Here is a 21,353-nt window from a genome sequence, read left to right on the forward strand (position 1 = left end):
TGTGACCCCATGGACTGCAGCACGCCAGGCTTCTCTGTCCATCACCAACTCCCAACCTGCTCTAACTCATGTCCATCGAGTCGGTGATGCCATCCAACCATCTCATCCTCTGTCGCCCCCTTCTCCTGCCCTCAATCTTTCCCAGCATCAGGGTCTTTTCTAAGGATTCAGCTCTTCACATCAGATGGCCAAAGTACTGGAGCTTCAGCTTCAGCATCAGTCCTTCCAATGAATAGTCAGGATTGATCTCCTTCAGGATTGACTAATTTGATTTCTTTGCAGTTCAAGGGACTCTCAAGAATCTTCTCCAACACCACAGTTCAAAAGCATTAATTCTTCAGCATGCAGCCTTTTTTATGGTCTAGCTCTTACATCCACACATGACTATTGGGAAAAAACCATTGCTTTGACTATATGGACCTTTGTCTGCAAAGTAATGTCTCTGATTTTTAATATGCTGTCTAGGTTTGTCATAGCTTTTTTTCCCCAAGGTGCAGGTGTCTTTTAATTTCATGGCTACAGTCACCATCTGTAGTGATTCTGGAGCCCAAGAAAATAAACTCTGTCACTGGTCCATAGGGTTGCAAAGAGTTGGACATGACTGAGCAACTGAACACACACACACACACACACACACACACACACACACACCTTACTGCGAAGGAAATATGGTATAAAAATGCCTTTTTAAAGGTTATTCACATAAAATATTGGCTACCAACTGAGTAAAAGAAAAACATTACATGTTCATAGAGATTGCAAATACCAGCCCTCCAAACGTATTGAGTTTTTTCATCTACAGTAGTATCTGACGGTGTCAGTAACCTCAAATTCTTGTGTTTGTGGGTACAGATTTAGGAATCTCTCCAATACCTTGGATTTGAGAGAGACCATGTCCTCTGGATTGGGTTGTCTAGTGATTGGGTTGTCTACTGATTTGGTTATCCACTCTCTTCCTCTATAAAAGGAGAGTCAGAGGCAGAAGTCAGTGGACTTTTCAGGGAGCCACAGCCTGACTGCATCTCAAGAGTGGTCAGAGGACAACTCCTGGAACTGGAGGAACCTGCATTGACCAGATTTCCAAGTTGGCCTCTTCTGGTGAGTGATGGCAAGAGAGTATCTGTCTGTCTACTTCTGTCTTTTGTAAAATCTTTCTGTGTGAGGTAGATGTAGTGTTTGCCTAGGCTCTGTTTAAATAGTTCTCTCTGAAAAAATGTTTTACCCACAAAGTATTTGGTCTTTTTCTCTTCAAAACTTCACTTCTCTGCTTCACATGCCATCAGTTTGACCTTTCCCAATCTCTTCATCATTAATACTTGTCATTAATATTTTTTCTTTCTTATTTCTCTTCCCCCATATCTCCATCTTTCTCTGTTACTGTGTTGTCCTTATTATCACAGCACTTTACTGTACCTAACACTGTAGTAAACATTCTTTCTCTCATCAAGATTCAAATAAACTGGGGCAATGATTTTGTTAAGTGAAATTCTGAATCGTGGATTTTAGTCCACAACTTGGCATATAATAGATGCTCTGTAAGTGGGAGGATCAAGTGCTTTTTTCCTCCAAACTGTGGCATCTTAGATGTTGCTGCTGCTGCTAAGTCGCTTCAGTCGTGTCCGACTCCGTGCGACCCCATAGACGGCAGCCCACCAGGCTCCCCCGTCCCTGGGATTCTCCAGGCAAGAACACTGGAGTGGGTTGCCATTTCCTTCTCCAATGCATGAAAGTGAAAAGTGAAAGTGAAGTCGCTCAGTCATGTCTGACTCTTAGCGACCCCATGGACTGCAGCCCACCAGGCTCCTCCGCCCATGGGATTTTCCAGGCAAGAGTACTGGAGTGGGGTGCCATTGCCTTCTCCGATTAGATGTTGAGAGGGGTAATATTAATAATTATGGCGGGACTACAGAAATGAAATGATATTTGTATTTTCTCCTTTAAATATATCTTCTGAGGAAAGAAGTGTTAGGTGTAAAAGAAAGGATACCCTGATTAGGTTTACATTTTAAGTAGATTATGGTGATCAGATTCTTACATGGATTAACAGAGAAAGGAGTTGAAATCCTACTGAAAGTTGATTGATAACAATAAAGGTGATATCATTGTATAACTGAAGTTGATTTTTTGAGAAAACTTCAGAGAGTGTTTTTGGGAGTTTGAATAGTTTCTTTCAAAAAAATATATTCGAGCTCCTTCTAAAAGCAAAGTGACTAAGTGAGCATGCCATTGTAAACCACTGAGTATCAAATTTAATGAGAAAATCAACACAAAATGAAGAGCTGATAAAACATGCATTTCACAATTGGAAACTAATAGAGAAAATGCATTGTTAATTTGATGACTGGGTCTGGAAAGGTCACTCTTGGAAATGGTGTTTTGCAGGAAGGCGGAAACGTGCCTAGAGGCCATAGCAGCATCGCTGGGTCCCTGTGGAGGTGCTCCTAGAGGCATTTTCCTGGGGTACCTGAGGTTCCCACTGCAGAGCCAGGACATGTCTGGTCTGCATTCATCCCTGAGACCTCTCTCATCTCCCTCAGCTATGGGAAATCAGGCTGAAGCAACCGAGTCTGTGATGGAGAAAACCTGGAAATCTGTTCCTATGAGAAGGCAACAGAAAGAGGCCGAACAAATCCGTAAACTTTTCATTGGCGGCTTGAGCTTTCAAACCACAGAAGAAAGTCTGAGGAAGTACTACCAGCAGTGGGGAGAACTCACAGACTGTGTGGTCCTGAGGGACTTTGCCAGTCAACGATCAAGAGGATGTGGTTTTGTCACCTTTTCATCCGTGACCGAGGTGGATGCTGCCATGGCGGCCAGACCCCATTCCATTGACGGCAGAGTGCTTGAACCCAGACGTGCCGTCCCAAGAGAGGCATCTGGACAGCGGGGGGCTCACTGGACCCTGAAGAAGCTGTTCGTTGGTGGAATTAAGGAAGATACCGAGGAGCATCATCTTAGAGAGTACTTTGAGAAATATGGAAAAATCGATGCCATTGAGATCATTACTGATAGGCAGTCAGGCAGGAAAAGAGGCTTTGGATTTGTGACTTTTGATGACTATGATCCTGTGGATAAGATAGTGTTGCAGAAATACCATGCCATCAATGGTCATCATGCAGAAGTCAGGAAGGCTTTGTCAATATGGGAAATGCAGCAAGTCCAAGGTTCTAGAAGTAGAAAAAGAGACCCTTTTGATTTTAGTGTTTCTTCTAGTCGGGGTGGAAATTTTGGACGAGGGCCAGGAACTAAATTTAGAGGAGAAGCTGATGGATATGGAAATGGCCCCAGGTCTAGGGATAGCTGTCAAGGGTATGGAGGAGGACCTGGAGGTGGGAATTTTGGAGGTTACCCTGGTTATGGAGGAGGAGGTGGAGAATATGCTGGTCGAGGTCCTGGGTATGGCAACCAGTGGGAATTCTCTGGAGGTGGTTATGGCAATAATTTTGGAAATTACGACCAGCAACCTTCTAACTATGGTCCAATGAGAAATGGAAACTTCGGCGTTGGCAGGAACAAGGCGGCCCCATATGGTGGAGGCAATTATGGCCCAGGAGGCAGTGGCGGAAGTGGGGGTTATGGAGGCAGAAGTGGATATTGAGCTTCTTCCTGTTTGCCCTGGGCTTAACTGTCTAAATAGCAGAGGATGAGAGCCCAGATAAACAGTTTCAGGTTTTTGAATTAAGGACATTAAGGAAACTCTTATCTCAGTCATGAATAAATAGTGATGTGGCAGAAGACAACAGAACAGGTCCAGAGAGCCATTCTGTTGGTGGGTTGGAAGGCTGTATAAAAAGACACTTGTGAACTTTATGCAAGTGAATTTGAAAACTTTGATGAAATATATATATATATATATATATATATATATATATATATTTAGTAAAAGACAAGTTACTTGTCCTCTTCCTGGAGGGGTCAAAGAAAATAATTCTATATCATATAATGAAATTATATTTAGACTTAGAAGGCTTTCTACCAAGAAGAAAATGCCTTGGAGACAGTTTCTCAACTTCTTCCTGTTTCTTTGTTGTCGTGGTCTTTGTGAGATTGTAGAAGCATTCCTTCTTTGATAACATTAAATTTGCAAGTTTCAGGTGACATGTGAAAACTTTTTAAAGATTTTACTCAAGTTTTGAAAAGCTATTAGCTAGGAGTATGTTGTAATAAGAAATAATGTTATTCATTAAATTTTAGAGTATAGAGGTATGAAGCAGTTGTAGATTTTTTATTTAATAAAATAATTCTAAAAGAAAAACAATTGTAGTTTGTCTGCTTTCATTTATAGCTTTTTGTACTTTAAATTTTTATTTTTGTAATATTTTTTTCTACTTTCAAGAGATATGGATGTACAGTACTATATATTTTGAAAGTGTGTAGCATAATGATATGACATCTATATCATGCAGTGATTACCACAATAATATTTAACATCCATCATCTCAAATAGTATTAAAAAGATAAAGAAAAAAAGATTTTTGTGTGTGCAATGAGAATTCTTAAGATTACTCTCTAAACATCTTTCCTAGATATCAACAGCAGTGCTAACTGTACTGACCACAAGTCCATGCTCTGTAAGCACAGTGAGACCACATAATACCAAAATGTGGGAGTTTGTAGCAGGGAAAGATTGATTGCAGAGGCAAGCAAGGAGATGGGTGGCTCATGCCTTAAAACCCTCCAAACTCTGTGAAAGCTTTCAGCAAAGCCCTTTTCCAGGAAAGGTGACAGAGGGGCATGGTAAGTTGTTGCAAACTTCTTGTTGTCAGATCTTAACATCAGGGTCACATTCAGGTAATGATTTTCTTGTAAAGTGCAAGTGTTAGTCACTCAGTCATGTCTGACTCTTTTCGACCCCATGGACTGTAGCCTACCAGGCTCCTCAATCCATGGAATTCTCCAGGTAAGAATACTGGAGTGGGTAGCCATTCCCTTCTCCAGGGGTTCTTGTAAATCTCCATCAAACAAATGTTATTCTCTGTTCTGACAAGAAAGGATAAGGTCCCAAGTTACAGCTTTCACCCTCTGAGGTCATGTCCTGCCTAAGAGGTGGGGATCCCTGCAGGGGCCTGTTACCCTGCCCAAGAACCTTTGTCCAGTACCCAGTCTGGATCCTCCAACCAGTACCCAGGCCAGGATGAAGAGGAAGATCTCTGCTAGCAGCTTCCTCAGGGCCAAGTCCCCAGACTGCTGCCCAGCCATTATACTGAAGGAGCCAGTCACCCAGGACCCAGCTGGCCCTCAGATTCCTTGGTAGGGGAATGTTCCCTGGCCTGCAACCCATGCAGACTGCTTTTGCAGTAGGTCACAGAGGCCATGGGGATGGGGAGAGGTCCCCCTCCAGCTCAAGACTGAGTGCAGCCCGCTGAGTGCAGCCCTTAGCCTGGAGCTGCTCAGATCAGATCAAATCAGTCATTCAGTCGTGTCCGACTCTTTGTGACCCCATGAATCGCAGCACGCCAGGCCTCCCTGTCTCTCACCAACTCCCGGAGTTCACTCAGACTCACGTGCATTGAGTCTGTGATGCCATCCAGCCATCTCATCCCCTGTAGTCCCCTTCTCCTCCTGCCCATAATCCCTCCCAGCATCAGAGTCTTTTCCAATGAGTCAACTCTTCGCATGAGGTGGCCAAAGTGCCATTACTTGCCCCACCCTGTTACTAAGCAACGGTTAAGGTGGGGCCATTAGTGGTTCTGCTCAGTCATTGGTTGGCGCCACAGTGGGCCCTTCCCCCAAGCAAACGGATGTCAATGGGTGACTCTTACTTGGCTCATTCAACCAAGGGTTGGTGGAGTGGTGTTCATGAGGTGGAGAGTTTGGTAACAGGCAGAGCTTGGCCTTCTCCCAGGGGCACTCCAGCTTACCCAGCCTATGGCCAGCTGGTGAGCTGGGAGCGGGGCAGGGGGTGGTGGTGCCCAGGGATCAGGCTGGGGACTGTGTCCTGCAGAGCTCTAGAGCCCTCAGCAGAGCCTCACACTGACCTTGGCCCAGGCCTTGAGGTAGTAGTGAACCTCTCCCCCATCCTTGTCTCTGTGACCCGCACCATTTGGGTGGCCTGAGGAGCCTGAGGATTAGGAGTTACCCCACGTCCGAGGTCAGGGGCAGCGGCCGAGAGTGCCAGGCTGCGACCGTGCAGGAACGGCCGAGAAGAGCTACCCAAGTCCGAGGTCAGGGGCGGCAGCTGAGAGGAACTACCCCGTCCGAGGCCAGGGGCGGCGGCCAGGAGGACCAACCCCAGGTCCAAGGAGCGGGAGCTGCGCAGGCGCAGGAGGGCCTACAGGAGCTATCCCACGTTGAAGGTCAGGAAGGGAGGTGGTGAGGAGATGCCCCTCTTCCAAGGTAAGGAGCAGTGGCTGCGCTTTGCTGGAGCAGCCCAGAAGAGATACCCTATGCCCAAGGTAAGAGAAACCCAAGTAAGACGGTAGGTGTTGCTAGAGGGCATCAGAGGGCAGACACACTGAAACCATAATCACAGAAAACTAGTCAATCTAATCACACTAGGACCAGAGCCAGCCTTGTCTAACTCAATGAAACTAAGCCATACCCGTGGGGCAACCCAAGACAGGTGGGTCATGGTGGAGAGATCTGACAGAATGTGGTCCACTGGAGAAGGGAATGGCAAACCACTTCAATATTCTTGCCTTGAGAACCCCATGAACAGTATGAAAAGGCAAAATGATAGGATACTGAAAGAGGAACTCCCCAGGTCAGTAGGTGCCCAATATGCTACTGGAGATCAGTGGAGAAATAACTCCAGAAAGAATGAAGGGATGGAGCCAAAGCAAAAACAATATCCAGCTGTGGATGTGACTGGTGATAGAAGCAAGGTCCAATGCTATAAAGAGCAATATTGCATAGGAACCTGGAATGTCAGGTCCATGAATCAAGGCAAATTGGAAGTGGTCAAACAGGAGATGGCAAGAGTGAACATCGACATTTTAGGAATCAGTGAACTAAAATGGACTGGATGGGTGAATTTAACTCAGATGACCATTATCTCTACTACTGCGGGCAGGAATCACTTAGAAGAAATGGAGTGGCCATCATGGTCAACAAAAGAGTCCGAAATGCAGTACTTGGATGCCATCTCAAAAATGACAGAATGATCTCTGTTCATTTCCAAGGCAAACCATTCAATATCACAGTAATCCAAGTCTATGCCCCAACCAGTAATGCTGAAGAAGCTGAAGTTGAACGGTTCTATGAAGACCTACAAGACCTTTTAGAACTAACACCCAAAAAAGATGTCCTTTTCATTATAGGGGACTGGAATGCAAAAGTAGGAAGTCAAGAAACACCTGGAGTAACAGGCAAATTCGGCCTTGGAATACGGAATGAAACAGGGCAAAGACTAATAGAGTTTTGCCAAGAAAATGCACTGGTCATAACAAACACCCTTTTCCAATAACACAAGAGAAGACTCTACACATGGACATCACCAGATGGTCAACACCGAAATCAGATTGATTATATTCTTTGCAGCCAAAGATGGAGAAGCTCTATACAGTCAACAAAAATAAGACCAGGAGCTGACTGTGGCTCAGATCATGAACTCCTTATTACCAAATTCAGACTTAAATTGAAGAAAGTAGGGAAAACCACTAGACCATTCAGGTATGAACTAAATCAAATCCCTTATGATTATACAGTGGAAGTGAGAAATAGATTTAAGGGACTAGATCTGATAGATAGAGTGCCTGATGAACTATGGACTGAGGTTCATGACACTGTACAGGAGACAGGGATCAAGACCATCCCCATGGAAAAGAAATGCAAAAAAGAAAAATGGCTGTCTGGGGGAGGCCTTGCAAATAGCTGTGAAAAGAAAAGAAGTGAAAAGCAAAGGAGAAAAGGAAAGATATAAGCATCTGAATGCAGAGTTCCAAAGAATAGCAAGAAGAGATATGAAAGCTTTCCTCAGCAATCATGCAAAGAAATAGAGCAAAACAACAGAATGGAAAAGACTAGAGATCTCTTCAAGAAAATTAGAGATACCAAGGGAATATTTCATGCAAAGATGGGCTCAATAAAGGACAGAAATGGTATGGACCTATCAGAAGCAGAAGATATTAAGAAGAGGTGGCAAGAATACACAGAAGAACTGTACAAAAAAGATCAAGTCCAAGATAATCACGATGGTGTGATCACTCACCTAGAGCCAGACATCCTGGAATGTGAAGTCAAGTGGGCCTTAGAAAGCATCACTACGAACAAAGCAAGTGGAGGTGATGGAATTCCAGTTGAGCTATTTCAAATCCTGAAAGATGATGCTGTGAAAGTGCTGCACTCAATATGCCAGCAAATTTGGAAAACTCAGCAGTGGCCACAGGACTGGAAAAGGTTTTCCAGTTTTCATTCCAATCCCAAAGAAAGGCAATGCCAAAGAATGCTCAAACTACTGCACAATTGCACTCATCTCACATGCTAGTAAAGTAATGCTCAAAATTCTCCAAGCCAGGCTTCACCAATATGTGAACAGTGAACTTTAAGATGTTCAAGCTGGTTTTAGAAAAGGCAGAGGAACCAGAGATCAAATTGCCAACATCCGCTGGATCATGGAAAAAGCAAGAGAATTCCAGAAAAACATCTATTTCTGCTTTATTGACTATGCCAAAGCCTTTGACTGTGTGAATCACAATAAACTGTGGAAAATTCTTCAAGAGATGGGAATACCAGACCACCTGATCTGCCTCTTGAGAAATTTGTATGCAGGTCAGGAAGCAAGAGTTAGAACTGGACATGGAACAACAGACTGGTTCCAAAGAGGAAAAGGAGTACGTCAAGTCTGTATATTGTCAGCCTGCTTATTTAACTTCTATGCAGAGTACATCATGAGAAACGCTGGCTGGAAGAAACACAAGTGGAATCCAGATTGCTGGGAGAAATATCACTAACCTCAGATATGCAGATGACACCACGCTTATGGCAGAAAGTGAAGAGGAACTAAAAAGCCTCTTGATGAAAGTGAAAGAGGAGAGTGAAAAAGTTGGCTTGAAGCTCAACATTCAGAAAAGGAAGATCATGGCATCTGGTCCCATCACTTAATGGGAAATAGATGGGGAAACAGTGGAAACAGTATCAGACTTTATTTGGGGGGCTCCAAAATCACTGCAGATGGTGACTGCAGCCATGAAATTAAAAGACGCTTACTCCTTGGAAGGAAACTTATGACCAACCTAGATAGCATATTCAAAGGCAGAAACATTACATTGCCAACAAAGGTCCGTCTAGTCAAGGCTATGGTTTTTCCTGTGGTCATGTATGGATGTGAGAGTTGGACTGTGAAGAAGGCTGAGCACCGAAGAATTGATGCTTTTGAACTGTGGTGTTGGAGAAGACTCTTGAGAGTCCCTTGGACTGCAAGGAGATCCAACCAGTCCATTCTGAAGGAGATCAACCCTCGGATTTCTTTGGAAGGAATGATGTTAAAGCTGAAACTCCAGTACTTTGGCCACCTCATGCGAAGAGTTGACTCAATAGAAAAGACTCTGATGCTGGGAGGGATTGGGGGCAAGAGGAGAAGGGGACGACAGAGGATGAGATGGCTGGATGGCACCACTGACTCGATGGACATGAGTCTGAGTGAACTCCAGGAGTTGGTGATGGACAGGGAGACCTGGCGTGCTGCGATTCATGGTGTCACAAAGAGTCGGACATGACTGAGCGACTGAACTGAACTGAAATATACAGATATTTCTTACAAGGTACAGGAAAGACATTTTGGGCACTGTGTTCTTCCGGAAACAGGAAGTAGTAGGAGGAGATACAACAAAGAATGCTCTGAAAAGTTCTTAGTTATGAGATACCTTTTACTAGGATAGAGGAGAGGCTGGAAAAATAGAGGCTGTGCATATTTAATAATGGAAGAAATGGTTAGATTCAATAGCTTTTGCTATTAGTCTGAGGCAGAAAACCTACGGGTTGCCATTAGTCTGAGAGAAAACCTATGTGTGAGTCTTGATGACAGTGCAGTTCTACACAAACATTCTGAAAAAGAGAGCAGAACCCACTGATAAATAGAGGTAAAGCAATTTTGGTTGCTTTTTGATATCTGAATGAACATTTGATATAATAGTAAATTTGATGTAATGCACTCAGATATTATAAATTATATATAATATTTAAACATTTTGTTGTTCAAAATTCTAAAAATGTGATAGAGACTCATGAGATAAAACCCAAGAATGTTTATTTCCCTTGGAACTCAACTTATTCTTTAAACTTTTCAAAGAGTTTTTATCAGTTCTTATAAGAACAATGTAGTACTTTGGGGCAAAGATGCAGCCTAGGAGCCCAGCACTGGAGGCCAAGATGGAGACGATCTCCATGGCCACCATGACCTTGCCCTTGGTGCTGTGGCAGATAGGGAGGAAGGTGACCCAGACACTGAGGAGCACCAGCCTGCTGAAGGTCAGGAACTTGGCTTCACTGAAGGTGTCAGGCAGGTTCCTGGCCAGGAAAGCCAAGGACAAGGTCCCCAGGGCTAAGGAGCCCAGGTAGCCCAGGACACAGTAGAAGGCAGTGACCGAGCCCTTGTTGCACAGGATGAAGAGCTCCTTGGGCTCAGAGTGAGTGTCCATCTCAAGGAAAGGGGGAGAGGCTCCCAGCCAGACTCCACAGATGATCACCTGGATCATGGAGTACATGGGAAAGACATAGCAGGTCCTGTTAAGAGCAATCGCCTCATGGTTCTTCCTGGTTTCCTGGCCTTGAATGCCAAGATCACAGGGACGATTTTGGCCAAAACAGTGACCACAGCCACAGTGAACACAGCTCCAAATGTGGTCTGTTGGAGGATGGAGGTGGCTGTGTGGGGACGACTGATAAAGAGTAAGGAGCAGAGGAAGCACAGGAGGAGGGAGATGAACAAGTCGGTGACATCCCCAGAGAATCATCAAATTCAGGATGGTCAAGTCCTTGGGGAGGGAGGCAGTGATTTCTCTCGCTGTTTGGATACTCTTAGGCTGGGTGCTGGATACAGACCATTAGGCTGCTCTGCATCTGGGGAAAAAGCAAAGACTCGGTGTTTCAGTTTCAGAAATTCTTCATTTTTGGCCTGTTTTTAACACGATCACCTTTGTTGTCACTGTGTAGACAGACTGCCTGTGATGTAATACTCAGATACAAGATTAAGATTCTGTATTCATAACACAGGAAGAAGGCATTTAGCTACAGGTAAGACAAGACACAGTCAGCCTGGAGCCTGAATCTTCAGCATATGGTGGGTCTAGGCTGGCTCAGTGATGTCACCAAGGATGTGGATTCTTAATCTGTGAATTTATTTCCCCAGGTATCCATTCTCTCTTCTTAGAGCCAAAAACTGCTCCTGGCCTCTCTCTCTCTCTCTGTCCTTTCAGATACAAGCTTGGTACCCACAAACACATGTATGTTTTATTATGGGTTCTCAAGTCCCATGTCCTTTATTTCTCTCTTGTTTTAAACACTACTTTGATGTTGTAAACCCTTCAGTAAGTTCCTGAGCAAGAGAAGTCTATTTTAAAGTTAGCTTATTCATCAGTTCAATTCAGTTCAGTCACTCAGTTGTGTCCGACTCTTTGCGACCCCATGAATCACAGCACGCCAGGTCTCCCTGTCCATCACCAACTCCCGGAGTTCACCCAGACTCACATCCGTCAAGTCAGTGATGCCATCCATCCATCTCATCCTCTGTCGTCCCCTTCTCCTCCTGCCCCCAATCCCTCCCAGCATCAGAGTCTTTTCCAATAAGTCAACCCTTCGCATGAGGTGGCCAAAGTACTGGAGTTTCAGCTTTAACATCATCCCTTCCAAAGAAATCCGAGGGTTGATCTCCTTCAGAATGGACTGGTTGGATCTCCTTACAGTCCAAGGGACTCTCAAGAGTCTTCTCCAACACCACAGTTCAAAAGCATCAATTCTTCGGCGCTCAGCCTTCTTCACAGTCTAACTCTCACATCCATACATGACCACAGGAAAAACCATAGCCTTGACTAGTCAGACCTTTGTTGGCAAAGTGATGTCTCTGCTTTTGAATATGCTATCTAGGTTGGTCATAACTTTTCTTCCAAGGAGTAAGCGTCTTTTAATTTCATGGCTGCAGTCACCATCTGCAGTGATTTTGGAGCCCCCCAAAATAAAGTCTGACACTTTTTCCACTGTTTCCCCATCTATTTCCTATGAAGTGATGGGACCGGATGCCATGATCTTCATTTTCTGAATGTTGAGCTTTAAGTCAACTTTTTGACTCTCCTCTTTCACTTTCATCAAGAGGCTTTTTAGTTCCTCTTCACTTTCTGCCATAAGGGTGGTGTCATCTGCATACCTGAGGTTATTGATATTTCTCCTGGCAATCTTGATTCCAGCTTATGCTTCTTCCAGCCAGCGTTTCTCATGATGTACTCTGCATAGAAGTTAAATAAGCAGGGTGACAATATACAGCCTTGACGTCCTCCTTTTCCTATTTGGAACCAGTCTGTTGTTCCATGTCCAGTTCTAACTGTTGCTTCCTGACCTGCATAGAGGTTTCTCAAGAGGCAGATCAGGTGGTCTGGTATTCCCATCTCTTTCAGGATTTTCCACAGTTTATTGTGATCCACACAGTCAAAGGCTTTGGCATAGTCAGTAAAGCAGAAATAGATGTTTTTCTGGAATTCTCTTGCTTTTTCGATGATCCAGCGGATGTTGGCAATTTGTTCTCTGGTTCTTCTGCCTTTTCTAAAACCAGTTTGAACATCAGGAAGTTCACGGTTCACATATTGGTGAAGCCTGGCTTCAAGAATTTTGAGCATTACTTTACTAACATGTTAGATGAGTGCAATTGTGTGGTAGTTTGAGCATTCTTTGGCATTGCCTTTCTTTGGGATTGGAATGAAAACTGACCTTTTCCAGTCCTGTGGCCACTGCTGAGTTTTCCAAATTTGCTGGCATATTGAGTGCAGCACTTTCACAGCATCATCTTTCAGGATTTGAAATAGCTCCACTGGAATTCCATCACCTCCACTAGCTTTGTTCGTAGTGATGCTTTCTAAGGCCCACTTGACTTCACATTCTATCTATATATCTGCCAGATGATGGAAACCTAATGAATCCTACTGTTAAGATGATTGGAATTGTGCAGTATTGATGGAGAATTCAAGTCATTCAATATTGTTATATTTTAGCAAAGAAAAGCACTATAACCCTTCTACACTTTATATTTTATGTTTTGTTGCAATACAGAAGTCTTCAAGTTTCTATCTCATGTAACAGCTACTTTTAAGGTCTCTAGGTTGTGACTTAGATTAGAATGTCGTGTCTTTTTCTTTTTTACATGTTTCTCTCCAGGGTGGAGAAGATCCCCTGGGGGAGGCAATCCATTCCATATTCTTGCTTGAAGAATCCCATGGACAGAGAAGGCTGGCAGGCTACAGTCCATGGGGTCACAAATAATCAGACATGACTGAAGTGGCTTAGCATGCATGCACTCAGCCTGATGTTCTGTGCTCTGTTTGTTTACAATTCTGGTGCCAAGCACTCAGCATTAAATCTTTTAATGTGTCACAATTAAAAAGAACTTTGTTCTTTATCCCACATTTCCCTTCTGTTGTCATATCTTTTTTTTTCTACCATGTTTCATCAAAAATGTTCTCAAAATATTTTTCTAATGACACAGTTTTTTTGTTATCTTTCTTTACAAGGGCTTCCCAGATAGCGCTAGTGGTAAAGAACCTGCCTGCCAATGTGGGAGACATAAGAGACTCAGGTTTGATTCCTGGGTCAGGAAGATCCCCTGGAGAAGGGAATGGCAACCCACTCCAGTATTCTTGCCTTGGGAAATCCCATGCACAGGAAGCCTGGTGCACTGCAGTCCATGGGGTCACAAAGAGTTGGACATGACTGAGCTTGCACGCACATCTTTTTTTACAAACTTAAAAAAAATTGGAGTATAATTGCTTTACAATGTTGTATTAGTTTCTTCTGTACAACGAAGTGAATCAGGTATATATATACATATATCCCCTCCCTCTTGAGCGTCCCTCCCACCCCTTTAAGTCATCACAGAGCACCAAGCTGAGCTCCCTGTGTTATACAGCAGCTTCCTCTGCTGTGCTTAATCGCTCAGTGTTGTCCGACCCTTTGCAACCCCATGCTCTGTAGCCTGCCAGGGTCCTCTGTCCATGGGGGTCTCCAGGCAAGAATACTGGAATGGGTTGTCATGCACTCCTCCAGGGGATCTTCCCAACCCAGGGATCGAACCCAGGTCTGCTGCATTGCAGGCTTATTCTTTACCAGCTGAGCCACCAGGAAAGCCCAAGGATACTGGAATGGGTAGCCTATTCCTTCTCCAGGGGATCTTTCCAACCCAGGAATCGAACCAGGGTCTACTGCATTGCAGGCGGATTCTTTACCAGCTGAGTTACCAGGGAAGCCACAGCAGCTTCCTACTAGCTATCTATTTTACACACGATAGTGTATATATGTCATTTCTACTATCCCAACTTCTCACTCTCCCCTTCATTCTTCCCCCACTGTGTTCATACATCCATTTTCTGTATCCGCGTCTCTACTCCTGCTCTGCAAATTAGACAACACTGAGCGACTAAGCACGGCAAATCAGTGACATTTTTCTAGATCCCACATATATTCATTAATATATGATATTTGTTTTTTTTCTTTCTGACATATTTGTTTTTCTCTTTCTTCACTCAGTATGACAGACTCTAGGTCCATTTCAGTTTAGTTCAGTTCAGTCACCCAGTCGTGTCTGACTCTTTGCAACCCCATGGACTGCAGCATGCCGGGCCTCCCTGTCCATCACCAACTCCCGGAGTTTACTCAAACTCCTGTCCATTGAGTTGGTGATTTTATGTAAGCATCTCATCTTCTGTTGTTCCCATCTACTTTGCTACAAATGACCCAGTTTTGTTCCCTTTTATGTCTCAGTAATATTCCACTGTGCCACATTGTCTTTATCCACTCATCTGTCAATGGACATTTAGCCTGCTTCCATGTTCCGGCTATTGAAATAGTGATGCAGTGAGCACTGGGGTACATGTGTCTTTTTGAATTATGATTTTCTCAGGGTATACACCCAGGAGTGGGATTGTTAGGTCATGTGGTGGTTCTATGCTTAGATTTTTAAAGGAGCTGGTATAATGGTCTCTATGAGTTAAATTTCATCAAATGCTTTTTCTGCATCTATTGAGGTGATCATGTGATTTTTATCATTTGTTTTGATAATGTGGTGGATCATATTGAATGATTTGTGAATGGTTTGCATCTTCAGAATAAGTCCTAGTTTATAATGGTGTATGATCTTTTTAGTGTATTGTTGAATGTGATTTAAAAATCTTTTCAATCCCAATGGTGTGAGATAAGATATCTTCTTTGGATTATCCACTGATTGAATTACTCACTCTCTCCATAAAAGGGGGATCAGAAGCATGTTTTCCAGCAAATCACAGACTGCCTGCATCTGAGTAGTGAGTAGGTCAGAGGACAATTTCCAAAGATGGGAGAAGCCACACCAATGAGTGTTCCAAGCCAGCCTCTTCTGGTGAGTGAGAAGTCCATATTGATGTCAAAAGTGGCAAATTTTATCTTTCTTTTCCTTTTGTAAAATCACTTTAAGTCAGCAAATGGTAATTGTTAACACAATAAGATATTTTTTTGAACGTTATTTCCTAGGGGTTAATGTTTGTTAAGACATATTTAAGATTTTGTATATTTTTGTATATAAGGTTTTCTTAGAATAATAGACAAAATGTGTTTTCCTTTTTGATCAAATTTACTAGGAAGTGGAAATGCCTTTTGACTTTAGAGTGTTTAAACTGTTCTCTGCTCTGGAAAATTCTTTACGCATAATGCATTTGGTCTTTTTTTTTTTTTTAATTAAATTCTTTGCTCAAATATGTCCTTAGTTCTCTAATCTCATCATTCATCACTACAGTTAATTTCTTTCTCTGTCTATTCCTTCTGACCTCTTTTCCTCCATCCCATCTGCTTTTTCTCTCTGTCTCTTGAGTTGGTCTTATTGTTTATCACAGCTCCAAATTATACCCAACACTGCATTAAATGCTCATTGCTCTATTAATTTTTTCCTCTTACCAAGATTAAAATAAACTAGAGAAGTGAAATTGTTTGAAATTCTGAGTCAGGAGTTTGAATACACAGCTTGGTATATAATAAGTGCTCTATAAATCAGAGGATCTAATGATTTCCCTAGGCTTCCCAGGTGGCTCAGGAGTTAAGATTCTGCCTTTCAAGCAGAAGACATGGGTTCAAGCCCTGGGCCAGGAAAATCTTCTGGCATAATAAATGGCAACCTACTCCAGTATTCTTGCCTGGAAAACTGCATGGACAGAGGAGCGGGTCAGGTTACAGTCTATGGGGTCACAAAGAGTCAGACATGACTTAGTGACTAAACAGCAGAAGCAGCAGTAATCTCCCCACCAAACTGGGACATTTTGACTCACAAAAGGAGTAGAATTAATAATTATGGCATGACAAAAAGAATGAAATGAGACTTGTTTTTCCTTAAAAAATCTGAGGACAGAAATGAGAGATTTGTGAGGAACTGTGCACTTATTAGGTTTACAGTTTAAAAAGATTATTGTGAGTAGAGTCTTAAAATGGACTACAGGCACAAAGAGCTTAAAATCTTAGTGACAATTTATCGAAGTTTACTACAAAAGAGATTATGTCATTTTATGCTTTGTAGTTGGGTAAATTTGTTTGAAAAATTTAGAAAGCTTTTTCTCAGTTGAGTTTGCAGAATTTCTTTCAAAAAGATATCTGAGCACCTTCAAAGAGCAAAGCAATAAGTAATAAACATTAAAGTTCCCATTATTCATCTCATTATTGAGTATCCAACTTAGTAAGAAAATCTACATACACACAAAATAATAGTACATAAGATTTAAAAATGGAAAAATTCACTCTCTGGAAATGGTATTATGATGAAAATTGAAAGATACTCAAGAATTATTTCAAAAGCTGAAACTTTTAGGTGGATTCAGAAAGGAAAAGTGAAAGTGTTAGTCAGTCACTCAGTCATATCCAACTCCTTGTGAACACTTGGACTGTAGCTGCCAGGCTCCTTTGTCCATGAACTTCTCCAGGCATGTATACTGAAGTGGGTAGCTGTTCCCTTCTCTGGGGGATCCTCCCTGCCCAGGGATTGAATCTGGGTCTCCCACATTGCAGGCAGATTCTTTACCTACTGAGCCACACCAATGAGTGTTCCAAGCCAGCCTCTTCTGGTGAGTGAGGAATCCATATTGATGTCAAAAGCAATCCTTTGTATCTTTTTTTTCCTTTTGTAAAATCACTTTAAGTTATCCAGGGAAGCCCTCAAAAAGGAAAATGGAGGGTTAACTGATAGAAGCATGGAGTGGCAGGGAGTTCAGAATGACACTCAGTGGCATAGGGTATTAATATCAAAAAGTAAGTTTAGGGGACACTGAGATATGGGTGATGTATTTGGAAAAGTAATTGGTTCAACTTGGGACCTGCCCAGTGAGAGTTGAGTCACAAATATCACTGATGTGGTGGGTGGGCAGACGGATATTTGGGTCTTGAGGCTGAAGCCAGATGGGTGAATCTGTGAGCATTTCTAGTTCATGAATGGTATCTGAAGCCAGGGAAATGGATGGGATTGCCTGGAAGAAGGTGAAGATGTAGAACAGATGTGAGAACAGAACCAACTTCTAAGAAGCATTGATCATTAAGTGAGATAGGGGAGAGAGGATTAGGAGGAGGGGAGGAAGAGAGTCAGGGAGTAAAAATGGTTATTTACAGTGGGAAAAGGGAGCTTGGTGATGAGAGTATGGTTCAGGGGAATACTTGAGTGAAGAAGGGAGTTGGGGTAGAAGTGAAGGTGTAATGTCTTGGGAGTCAAAGAACCCTGTGATCTCTTCATCTGAATGTTGGTGGATTTGGGGTTATCAGCATGTGTGTGGTTGACAGTGACAGAGACTGGAAGGTGAAAACATCCTCTAAGAGGATGGTGGAGGGGCAAGTCTGGAATTGGTACTGGGTGATGATCTGGAGCTTTCTGTCCTTGAGTTCCATCTGGCTGATGCCCCAGGATTCAGTTCTCTGTGTCTGGTGCCTGCAGTAGCAGGATTGGTGTAGTTAAGAAGCCAGAAATCACATTGTGGGTCTCTTCCTGGATCCACTTGGGTTTAGATTCAGAAGTCAGAGTTATAACAACCTTGTGAGTGCCTGTGATACACAATGTAATTTGCAGTTCACTTCAGCAGGGAGAGAGGAGGAGGGTGGTTACCCAAATGCTATGAGAATATTCTCCATGACTGGCAGTCATTTCATTACCCGCTCCCCTTATCTAATCATCTTCTCTTTTTATTCAAAGTAAAATTTCATTTTGCTTTTAAAGGAGAAGCTCAAAAGTAATATGATGCCTCAGACATTGGAGAAGAAAAGACAATACTATTTAGACAAGTCAGAGCAGAGCCACTGTGATGAAACTGCACTTCCTATAAGGCTGACCAGCTGCATTTTCCAGAGACCAGTCACAAGGATAACCCCACATCCTGGCAATGTGGTCAGACATCGTCAATGCGAGGGGACCTTGGAAAAGCCCCCAGCAAGTCTGCGCATTCAGGAGACTGCAGGGTCTTCAGGCCTACAGCCCAGTAGGAGAACCTTTCAGGACCATGGACAGCGCAAATGTTTGCAGGATCTTTGCCCAACTTAGTGTGGGTGAATCCCTGGGCCATGTTGGTGCCTGGTCTCTGCACACCAACCCTGAGCCCATCCTTGCCCAGTCTTCAGATGGGGCAGAGCTGGACCCAGGATTGGAGCTCTTCCTCCCACACACCCTCTGCAGACAACCAGTAACAGATAGAGATATTCATCAGCAGTCTCAGAAAGTGAAGAGAGCAAGGAAGAGATTGGCTATGGCCTGGAGGGCAGACAGGCTTGCCAGGGAGGCAGAGAAAGCCAGGAGACTTGAGAGCTAGATTAAAAAATAGGAGAAAATCGTCCTGGAGAGGCTGAATGATGTGTGGCCCTTGGGAGGTAGTTTATGGGGGGGAGGGGGGAGGGACAGCCCTCCATGATACTTGCATCCTTGAATGTCAGCCCTGTTTCTTGATCTGGATTGAGATGCTTTGTTATATTAACACTGCACTCTGTTAAACCCTTTTGTTTGACAAATGTGAGATGAGGAAATGTTTCTGTGGGTAAGAGGTTGGGTTTCACGTGACAAGAAAAAAGATTTTTGCTTGTCCTTGTGCACCTCAATTTCTATTTACTGTGATTTTTAAAATTGACTTTTATATTAAATTCTACAGAGGTTATCTAGCCTGAAGGATTATTTAGTGTTTTATATGTTTTCTTACATTGTTTACACTCAAGGAAGAAATGTCTACCCTAAAGAGATTTTATATATATATATATATAAATTTCACTGAAGTATAGTTGATCCACAATGTTGTGCTAATTTCTGATGTATGGCAAGGTGATTCACTTATACATATATATTAATATTCTTTTTCACTATGGTTTATTACAGGTTATCAAATACAATTCCCTGTGCTATACAGTAAGACCTTGTTTATCCATCCTATATGTACTAGTTTGCATCTGTGCTGTGCTGTGCTTAGTCACGCAGTCCTGTTTGACTCTTTGTGATCCCATGCGCTGTAGCCTGCCGGCCTTCTGTCTATGGGAATTCCCCAGGCAAGAATACTGGAGTGGGTTGCCATGCCCTCCTGCAGGGGATCTTCCCAAACCGGGGATCTAACCTAGGTCTCCCACATTGCAGGCAGATTCTTTACCGTGTGAGCCACCAGGGATGCCCAAGCTCCCAATCCATCCCTCCCCCTCTCTGTCCCCCTTGGCCACCACAGATCTCTTTTCTATGTTTGTGGCTGTGTTTCTGTTTTCCAAATAAATTCATCTGTGTAATTTTTTCACTTCCACATATAAGTGATATCATGTAGTATTTGTGTTTTTAAAGAAATTATATTTTTAATGTCAACTAGCTCTGTAGAAATCTTATTTTATTTAGCTTGCTTTTACACCTCATTCTAATGTAAGCTACATCCTTGTTTCATTTTGTGCTAAATGTTAGATCAAACGTTAAGACATTTTAATGTAAATTTAATTAGCACTTAATGCTGATTAGCAATTATGTTTGCCTAAAAATTTGTGGCTATTTTTAAAAATTAGATTTAACATTAGATTATTAAGAAGGAACATATTCTCTAAAAACATTTGATGTGGAAAATGACTTGCCAGCAAACTTATTGTTTTGCCCTGAAATAGGTCTGGAGTCATTGCAATTTTTCCACCTCACAGTGTGGGATACATCATAATTTTGTAATTGTTTAACAAACAATTATTCATTAAATGATTCATTTTACTTAGAAACAACTTATTCAATAAAACAAGCACTAGAAGAAATTGAGACTCCATTCTTTTTTTTTAAATTTATTTTATTTTTGCCTGTGCTGGGTCTTCATTACTGGGTGTGGGCTTCCTCTAGTTGTGAACAGGAGCTACTTTCTGGTTGTGGTTCAAGGGCTTCTCATTGCAGTGCCTTCTCTTGTTGGGGGGAACAAGCTTGAGGGTGTGCAGGCTTCAGTAGTGGCAGCACTTGGTCTTAGGAGATGTGGGTTGTGGGTTTGGGCTCTCGAGCACTGGCTCAGTTGTGGTACACCAGTTCAGATGCCCCACAGCATTGTGGGATCTTGCCAGACCAGGACTTGAACTGATGTCCCATGCATTGCAAGGCAGATTCTTAACCACTGCACCACCAGGGAAGCCCTAGACTCCATTCTTGAAGAGCAGATGCACAGACTTTCTTGCTCTCTCATCCAGCACAGAGGCAGCAAGCTGAAAACAACCTGGTGCTCTGGAAAGCTGGCCTGGATGGCCCCAGGGCACATTCCATCCTCCTCTGGGCTCCCGCATCAAGACCTCCTTCTCTGGTGACACTTCCTGCTAATGCAGCAGCTGCCTTTACAGCAATCATGTGGACACTTGGAGGGGATGAAGCTACCTTAGGTACCAGTCCTGCCTCTGGCCAGGGCAGAAACTGCCATTATGGGCATGTGTGTGAGTTCATGTGCTTGGAAAGGAGAACAACCAGCTTATGTGGTGTTGGTCCAACCCCTATGGCCCTGACCCAGATGCCCTCTAGGGGAAAAGTGGTATCAGCTCAGATTTGCAGCCCCAAGCTCTTGAGTTCCAGCCATGCTCCCAACCAAAGCAGGGATGGTCATTACACCTGGGAGGAGCCCAACCTCCTTAGGTTTCCTGTTCCAGCCCTTGGTGCCCTGACTCAGAAACTTTGTTCATTGTTGTTGTTCAGTCACTCAGTTGGGTCTGACTCTCTGTGACTCTCTGCGACTGCATTACTCCAGGACCCA

General features: G+C 43.2%; 2 pseudogenes across 2 annotated transcripts; both read left to right on the top strand.

Annotated features, from left to right (window-relative positions):
- The first annotated feature begins 966 nt into the window (after positions 1-966).
- Positions 967-4,255, top strand: LOC147368699 (heterogeneous nuclear ribonucleoproteins A2/B1 pseudogene; annotated as a pseudogene). The gene is made up of 2 exons (XR_015166752.1): positions 967-1,098; positions 2,383-4,255. The product of XR_015166752.1 is annotated as a heterogeneous nuclear ribonucleoproteins A2/B1 pseudogene (transcript).
- Positions 979-19,908, top strand: LOC147368700 (methyl-CpG-binding domain protein 3-like 2B; annotated as a pseudogene). The gene is made up of 4 exons (XR_015166754.1): positions 979-1,098; positions 4,527-4,737; positions 15,386-15,511; positions 18,353-19,908. The product of XR_015166754.1 is annotated as a methyl-CpG-binding domain protein 3-like 2B (transcript).
- Positions 19,909-21,353: the final 1,445 nt, after the last annotated feature.

This window comes from Bos grunniens, chromosome 7, assembly GCF_055505025.1.
Source record: "Bos grunniens cultivar Pamir isolate PY7600 chromosome 7, Bosgru_T2T1.0, whole genome shotgun sequence".
Taxonomy (NCBI): domain Eukaryota; kingdom Metazoa; phylum Chordata; class Mammalia; order Artiodactyla; family Bovidae; genus Bos; species Bos grunniens.